This window comes from Felis catus, chromosome C2, assembly GCF_018350175.1.
Source record: "Felis catus isolate Fca126 chromosome C2, F.catus_Fca126_mat1.0, whole genome shotgun sequence".
NCBI lineage: Eukaryota > Metazoa > Chordata > Mammalia > Carnivora > Felidae > Felis > Felis catus.
In genome coordinates, this window is record NC_058376.1 from 41,345,021 (window position 1) to 41,353,370 (window position 8,350).

Genomic DNA, 8,350 nt, shown 5'->3' on the forward strand with positions numbered 1-8,350 from the left:
AAGTCTGTAAGAACCCTAAGCATTTCTCTGAGGGACACTGTTCTGAGGCTTTCATTCTGAGGACTATAAAGGGTTCTGAATTAGAAAAGAATTAAATTCTTAATGTTGTCTTCATGCTTTCTGCATATTCTTGTAAGCATTTAGATAAATGAGACAGAATGGGTATGTTCTCTAGTGAAATCAGCTTAATATACCATGTTCATATATCTTTGTAGTTAGTTATATTTGTGTATATATATATATATATATATATATATATTTGTAGTTTGTCAATTAGTTATATTCTAATTGATTGCCATGTAAGGTAACTAAGCGACATTTTTTTAACAGAAACACACAAAAACCATATTTCTACCTGTTGCAATTGGCTGGATGTGCTAAGGCTAGAAGAGACTGTGTACCAATCTTCACCTATGCAGAGGATAGTCTTTATTTGACTTTTACTGTATGGCATGCTCCTTAACATGCTAGCTATGCAGTGACCCTCTTGGTGCGCAAGAGACAGGGAAACATCCCACTTGCCATCACTGGTCTTGGAGTCAAATAATCTGGGACCAATTTTCTTCTGTGCTGCTGACTTATCTTGTGACTTGGGAAAGTCATTGCTATCTCTTGTCCACAGTTTCTACAGGTGGTTGGGCTCAAGAATAGAACCAACACTCTTCATCACTATTGCATTGTTTGCATGTGACATATAATTTGATTTTATTTCATTCATCCTAAAAGCATGAACTGATTATATGATATACCAAGCACTGTGCTCCACTGTGCTGGATGGAATAACCTGAAAAAAGAAAAAGAAAAAGAAAAAAAAAAAGAACATGATTGGTACCTTCAAGGAACTCTGCGCTCAATGGAGAACACAGATGGCAACCAATTATTAATAACACAGAGATTATGATAGGAATTATTATATAAATGAAAATATTTACTGTTAGTACATAGAAGGACATAGTAGATGACATGGAGAGACATAGGGGGAGTAGGCAGCAGCTTTAGGATGGGAAAATCCTTGGAGGGAGTTTGGCGTATGAGCTGAAATTTGAAAGGCACAAGTCACTATCCAGATGAAGAAAGAAGAGGATGGAATCTTAGGCAAAGAGAAAAGAACATGCTAAATCGTAAGAGGACAGGACACATGCAGAAAAGTAGTACATTCATTCTTTCTTTTCCAACAGATATTTATTGACTACTTCTGTAGTCTAAATGTTTGCGTTCATATCTGAAATCTTAACTCCCAAAAATGATCATAATAGGTGGCGAAGGAGGTGATTAGGTCATGTGAGTGGCACCCTCATGAATGAAATTAGCACTCTTATAAAAAGAAGCCCACAAAGCTTCCTAGCTCCTTTTGCCGCGTGAGCATACAACTAGAAGCTTTCGACCTGGTAGAGGGCCCTCATCCCACCATGATGGCTTCCTGATCTTGGACTTCCAGCCTCTAGAACAATGAGAAGTGAATGTCTATGGTGTGTAAGCCACCCAGTCTGTAGTGTTCTGTTACTGCAGTTCGCATGAACCAAGGCAATCACTTCTACTTCAAAATGGTCTCTGCCACCACAGAAGGTGCAGGTCAGTGCACAGGAAATGCAGATGGAGTTTCCAGCGAATACAGTCGGGGTTCGTTGTGAAGACTGGAGCCTGGGAGGAGATGAAGCTGAAGTGGTGGCAGAGTAGAGAGTGTATGAGCCTCCTCTGCTGTGCTGGGGGATTTAAATTCCACCCACTGGACAATAATGACAGGCGATAATTGCTTTTAAGTGGAGGAACAATCTAATAAAATATCTTTAGAAGACCACTCTGTAGCCATGACAAAAAGGGATTGAAAGGAGATCTGGGAGGAGTAGAAACATGCTAGGAGACAACCACAAGACTTCAAGAAGAAAATTGTGTATGTTAAGGTAAAGTACTGAGAACAAAATTATCTTAAGGAAGAAGAATCTAAAGGAGTTTTTTATGTATTGTCTGTAAGATGTGAGGGGAGATTCTGACATGGGTAGCAGGCTTCCTTCACACGATTGTCTCTTCGATATCTCCTTCGTGAGTTAATGCAATACCGTAAAGATGATACTCCAATAAACAAAAGAGACAAAACTTTCAGCCTTTGTGGCACTTAAATCAGGTTTAGCAGAAGGTAAGTGTACACAAGATAGGTAAGTAAATTATGTAATGAGAAGATTATGAGTATTATAGAATCGAGAGCAGGGCAAGAAGGCTGCTAGTGGCAACGGGAATCAGAACAGTGTGGTCAGATGGGTCTTACTGTGAGGGTGACGGTTGAGCAAAGACTTGAGGCAGATGAGGAAGGGAGCCAAAAGCATTCCCAAAGGGATATCAGGCAGAAAGAGGAAATTAGGCAAATAATTGAGGCACAGCACATGTCTGACATGTTCAAGTAGCAGCTGTAGGGCAGTGTCAACAGGAATGGGGGGCGGAGGAGCAGAGCAGGATGAGGTAAGGTAGAGTGGCAGGTGGAAACTGGATGAAGTAGGACCTTCAAGGCCATGGTGAAAAGTTTAGGTTGTTTTCAGATAGGGAGGATTTGTGCCAAAGAGTAACCTAACTGTAGTTAAATTTAAAAAGGAACGTGATGTCAATTCTGTCATAAATAAACTAAGAAAGGCAAACATACCAAGAACAAGCCCAATGAACATCCTACTGTGCTGTTTCGTGGAGGCAAAAGAACATTTCCAGGCACAAGGTGATTGTGGCTTGGATATGTGGGTCGTAGTGAAGGTGGTGAGATTTGTGAGTATTCTGACAGATCCTACCGGAGGACGGGACGCACGTTAGCAGAAAATCACAAGGATTGAAGAAGCAAATTGTGTATGTTAAGATAAGGTGCTAAAAATAAAGGTGTTTGAAAATTGTATTCGAGGGGAACCCGGGTGGCTCAGTCGGTTAAGCGTCCGACTCGATTTCGGCTCAAATCACGATGTCACGCTTCCTAAGTTGGAGCTCTGCCTCGGACTCTGCACTGACAGGGCGGAGCCTGCTTGGGAATCTCTGTCTTTCTCTCTCTGCTCTCTCTGTCTCTCAAAATAAATAAACTTTAAAAATGCATTAAAAAATACAATAATAGTGTACCGGATGTTGAGCCAACAAGGTTTGCAGTTAGAGAGGAAGTCCGGTAAGTTTTGTACACTGATGGGAAGATGCCGTGGAAAACTCAATTTGAAGGTATAGGACAAAGGGAGGGGACCTGAAAAAAATGGTCCTCCAGTAGGTAAGAGAGTCTAGTGCACAGGAATAGAGCTTTGTATCAGATGCAGGCAGAAAATTGTCATCTTGAGAAATGGATTAGAAGGCAGGAAAACGGATACTGATGATGGTAGGTGGACAGGTGACATGGTGTGACCTTGAGGAAGTTCTCTTTTGACCCTGCCACCTCCCTCCGTGAAATAAGAGCAGTTATTACATGAGGATGAGGGTGGGGCATAATGTTTCGTGTCTTGAGACACAAAGAGAAAAGGAGTAAAAACAAATAGTATTTTAGATAAACAGAAGAGTTCACCGGTTAAGGAAACACAGTTTTACCGCCAGGCAGCATCATAAGTACACTTGAATTTTCTAGGGATAAACTCAAAGTTAAGCCGATCTGAATGGCTGTTTGTATTCTCTACACCCAGAAAAAAGCACGAAGTACATAAAGAGACATAGTTCAGCGGGACTGAGAGTACAAACAACTGTGAATATTGGAAGCAGTAGAAAAGGGGATGGGGGGGGCGCCTGGGTGGCGCAGTCAGTTAAGCGTCCGACTTCAGCCAGGTCATGATCTCGCGGTCCGTGAGTTCAAGCCCCGCGTCGGGCTCTGGGCTGATGGCTCAGAGCCTGGAGCCTGCTTCCCATTCTGTGTCTCCCTCTCTCTCTGCCCCTCCCCCGTTCATGCTCTGTCTCTCTCTGTCTCAAAAATAAATAAACGTTAAAAAAAATAAAATAAAAAAAGAAAAGGGGATGAGGGAAGTGCTCGATAGAGGGAAGTGTTAACGATTTCCCATGGAATTTAAGCTGGGTTTGAGTGCGGAAGAAGGGGTATCTTGAAAGGGAAAGATACAGTGACAATGTTGTGACATCAGTGAATTTTAGTCTCACTGTATTTGAAGGAATGGTGAGGTTTGGATCTTAAAGGGAGTAAGCTGTGAACATTGGAGGGGATGGTTACAGAGTTGGATACATGACACTGTGATCCTGGATGGGCACACGATACAGACGGGAAAGGTTTAATTTTCAGGGTGAGCATCTGTCTCCCATGATGTAGCAATCGTGGATGCACGAGTTAACAGAAGCACAACATGGAGCGAGCACATGTAGAGGAGTGCCTTGGAAAGTTGCCTGGAAACACAACAGGATTTGCATGAGCAATAAATAAACATTTATTGTTTTACTAGCATGAACTTTAGGGATCATCTGTTACTGCACCCAACCTTCTCAATCCTGAGAGATCTATTCCAATTAGCAGTTACTGTCAGTGACAAGAAAATGACCAGTGTGACTGTAAGAGATGAAATAAGTTGAAAGACAGTATTATTGGAATAATAAAATTCAAGGAGTTGAAAAGCATAATAGATCACAAAGATGATTGATCCGTTTATTGGAATCATCAATAATTAAGAACAGTGAAAGCTTGAGGAGAGGATATAATCAAGAGATGATGGGGAGAAAAGGGGAGTTGGTAGATGACTGCAGAGATGTGAGGCTGTGAGAGATACCATGTAATGAGATGACATTCAAGGTACGATTTTAAGGAACAGAGAAGTGCAGTCAGTTTGACTCCAATCCCAGAGTTGTGAGAGCTGTGGTACAAAACAACACAACCATCTTTGTAACAAAGGCAGGAAAATTATTGTCCACATTTCAGCTAGAGAGTGGAGGTAAAGGGAACTTTCAGAGAAGATATTGAGTGATAGAAGGGTTTTTGCTGATGGACTAAGAGTCCCAGAGGATACAGTAGAAGATTTTCAGGAGATAAGAATAATAGAACAGAATAATAGAGCAGAATAATAATGTCTAATTATACGGAGGGTGTAATATCTCCATATTACACGTAAGGGGTTATTTGGGAATCTAGAATCTCATTTGGTAATTGGTACAAATGGGGATAAAAGGCACAAAAAACGTAAGTTCTGATGAATTTAAGGTACGTAATGAATATTAAAGGGTTGAATGGGGGATTACACGTATAGGAATCTTTTTAATTGCTGCAAACAGTAGTTGGGTAGCTAAGAAGGGACAGTCTAAATCATGTGGCGTCCCGTTTTGATCTCTGCTGATGGCCAGTGGTGAAGCACGGTCCTAAACCTAATTAATTCCTGCTATTCTCACTAGACTCTGTTGACATCTGAGAAGCTAGATCTACTTCCAGAATATTCAGACTCCTTGTGTTTTTTGATGGAGTAGAGAATTGCTACAATATCTTGTAGCAGGTCTAATACTCTTCATTTTAGAGACAAGAAAACATTTACACCTTGAGAAAATTATACAGCTAAACAGAGAATTCAGGATTTGGTTCAAAATCTAACCTCTTGTAACACTTCACTGTCTCACAAATCCATGACAAAATCAGTCCTAGCATGACTTCTGGGGGAATATTTATTTCTTACTTAAATACAACAGGGTATGGATATTTATGTCATAGCCATTATAGAAACTATCAATATGGTAAATATCTCTGCTCTGCTGTGTACAAATGATATGTCCTTTTGTGGTCATATGCTATAAGGGACGGCTGTAGAGATGATTTACATAAGATGTCCTACCTAAAACTTGTGGGTTGACATTAAAGGTTTGCATAATAAATAAATTGAAAATGCCAATAATGATTTTCAGTGAATGTAAGAATATAAAGAACTAAATACATTCAGCAGTGGGCCAGATTTCCCCTGGGTGTTATTAACCCATAGATCAGCAGCTAAGATAGATACAGAGCAGGCACAAGGCAGCAAATCAGTGTCACTCCAAGCACTGAAATGAACTCTAAAGGAAAAGCAAGGCAGTAAATTGTGACATTCCCTCCTGGGTATTCAGTATTTATGCAACTACATGTTCTGTAACTATATCACGTTCATATAAGGAACAGCCCTATGCTTGCGAAATCATGTATGGTGAATTGGTATTTAGGAGTGCCATGAAATACTTTTCCAATCAACACTGTCCTCATTCTTCACAGTTAAAATTTTATCTAAGCTTATAAATGAAGAGATATTTATTGGAGTTTATTATTGAGACAAATCACAGGAGCAATTTTTTTTTTTTTTTTAGATAATGTTCAGATGCTATATAGACTCAGGAAAACAACAGTTAATAATAACGTTTTTTTTTTTTCTCACTCCACACATTGCTGAGACAATCTTACCAATACCAGCATTATCCCCCAAGGTTCATTACCACTTGAGTAGGTCAAGTTAAATTTACTGGAAATATATTAACTACATCATTCAATTGATATGAAAATCCATAGCAAGACATTTGATTTAAAAAAAAAAGTGTCTTACACTTCCTGTATCTGTATAAGTCTTTTGCTTGAAACCCTTGAAGGGGCATTAATCTTAGAAACTTTCAAATTATTTTTAGTTTCTGAATTTTCAGTTTTTGCAATCAATTAACAAATTGGAGGAGAAAAGTGGTAATAGACAGAGGTTCCTTGCTAACACATGAGTTAACACATGTGTTATGCAGACAACACATATTTAGAAGTCATTTGAAATTTAAGTGTCCACTCATGACATGAAAATTATCTGTGGACACCTATGTTTCACATACCTGCAGACAATGAACTTTACAACTTCACCTGACTGAGGTTTATGTGTTGTCAGCTGCCACCTGATCTCATGGCCTAAGATAATAGTAATGGCTCCCAATCTGTAAAGCCCTTTGTAGACATAAGGGCTTACAGAAGAAAGAAAAGAGTGAAATGCATGGAAATAAGAAAAACGCTCATGAGAAAGAGGACATTTTTGCATCTTTCAACTTGACATATATTTTCCTTTTTGCCATCTGCTTTACTATTCTGTATGATAGCCACACACTGCCTCACTCGAGGAGGAAAGGCTATGATCCCTTCTTCTTCCTTGGGGAGGGCAAGCATTAGACCATGGTTCATGGACCAACTAGTTCAGAATAAGCAAGGATATTTGTCAATGTAGGATGGCCATACAATGCATTTCCAAACCAGGGCCCTTCTGAGAGAGGAATAGGAGGCTTTGACAGCAGGAGAGCAGGCTTAAGCCAGGAATACTTACCTTATTGTCACCTTAGTAAAAAATGTAGATTGCTGGTTGTGAGTCCAGATTTAGTGGAATTAGAATCACGACAATGCTTTGCTTAAATATGTGGAAAGAATTTGATGATTTTCAGGAACTTTTGGAATAGGGGAGAAGTCTGGAAAAAAGAAGAAATTATTTGAAAGGAAATTTCAAAATTATAACAAGAATCCAGGGGCTATAAGGAGACCCCAGATGGTGGAAAATGCCTAACATTTTTTGTTCAGTCTTGTCTAATTTCACAATTATTGAATACCATACTGACTTTAGTGTATATTCCCCTTCACTGTATCTAAGTATTAGTTTAAACGGCTTATCCCAACAATAGTTCTTTAGGATTTAGTGATAAACTTTAAAGAAGTGGTATTTTAAGAAGAAATGGGATTGAGTCCAAAATGAGGAAAAGTGGAACAGGATAAAAAAAAAAAGTTTTATGAGAAAAGATGCAGAGTGGAAAGTAAGAATGCAAAAGAAACAGGTCATTGGAACAATCTGTGCTCAAAAGAAACAGAAGCTTTCTCAGTATCATCAATACTTGGGAGCAGATTGAGTTCCTCATAGTGCATGTAGTGGGGGACATTATGTTAAAGACACATTCAAGTCCTGAGGACCTTCAAAAACAGTCACTTGAGTCTCATTGATAATGTGATAATCATAGTCATGCTAAAGCTTTACTGTGTATTTAGGAAAATTTCATCATGGTAGATTCCCAGATGTTGAATTTCTCCTTGACATACAGAAACAAGTTAAGAACATTGATGTATATTTCCTAAATGAGACTCTAGAAGGCTATGCCTGTTGGGTTTTCAGTGCACCAGCAAGCATGTGAATTATGTAAATTACAAGTTCTACTGCTTTTGGTTGGTTTAAAGAGGTCAGTTAAGAGGAATGAGTTTAGGAAAGGAAATCCATAAATGGTGAGAGAGATTATTGGAGTAACAGAACTAGTTAGTCCCTATAGAAATATGAGGGTGTGGAAATAATTCACTGGAGGAATGTAGGCAGGACTGAGAATAGAAATGAAAGAACTCTCAGGCAGAGATTGATAGGAGCATCCTTATAAAATTAAAATAAATTATAGTGCATCAAAA

At 39.1% G+C, this 8,350-nt stretch overlaps 1 long non-coding RNA gene across 2 annotated transcripts; it reads right to left on the bottom strand.

Moving 5' to 3' along the window:
- Positions 1-406: 406 nt before the first annotated feature.
- On the bottom strand, positions 407-3,720 carry LOC123379918. Of its 2 annotated transcripts, none has more exons than XR_006584969.1 (2): positions 3,538-3,720; positions 407-784 (listed from the first exon to the last, which is right to left on the bottom strand). It is a non-coding gene; the product is annotated as an uncharacterized LOC123379918 (long non-coding RNA). The 2 variants fall into 2 exon arrangements; XR_006584968.1 differs by having other exon boundaries at positions 3,515-3,720.
- Positions 3,721-8,350: the final 4,630 nt, after the last annotated feature.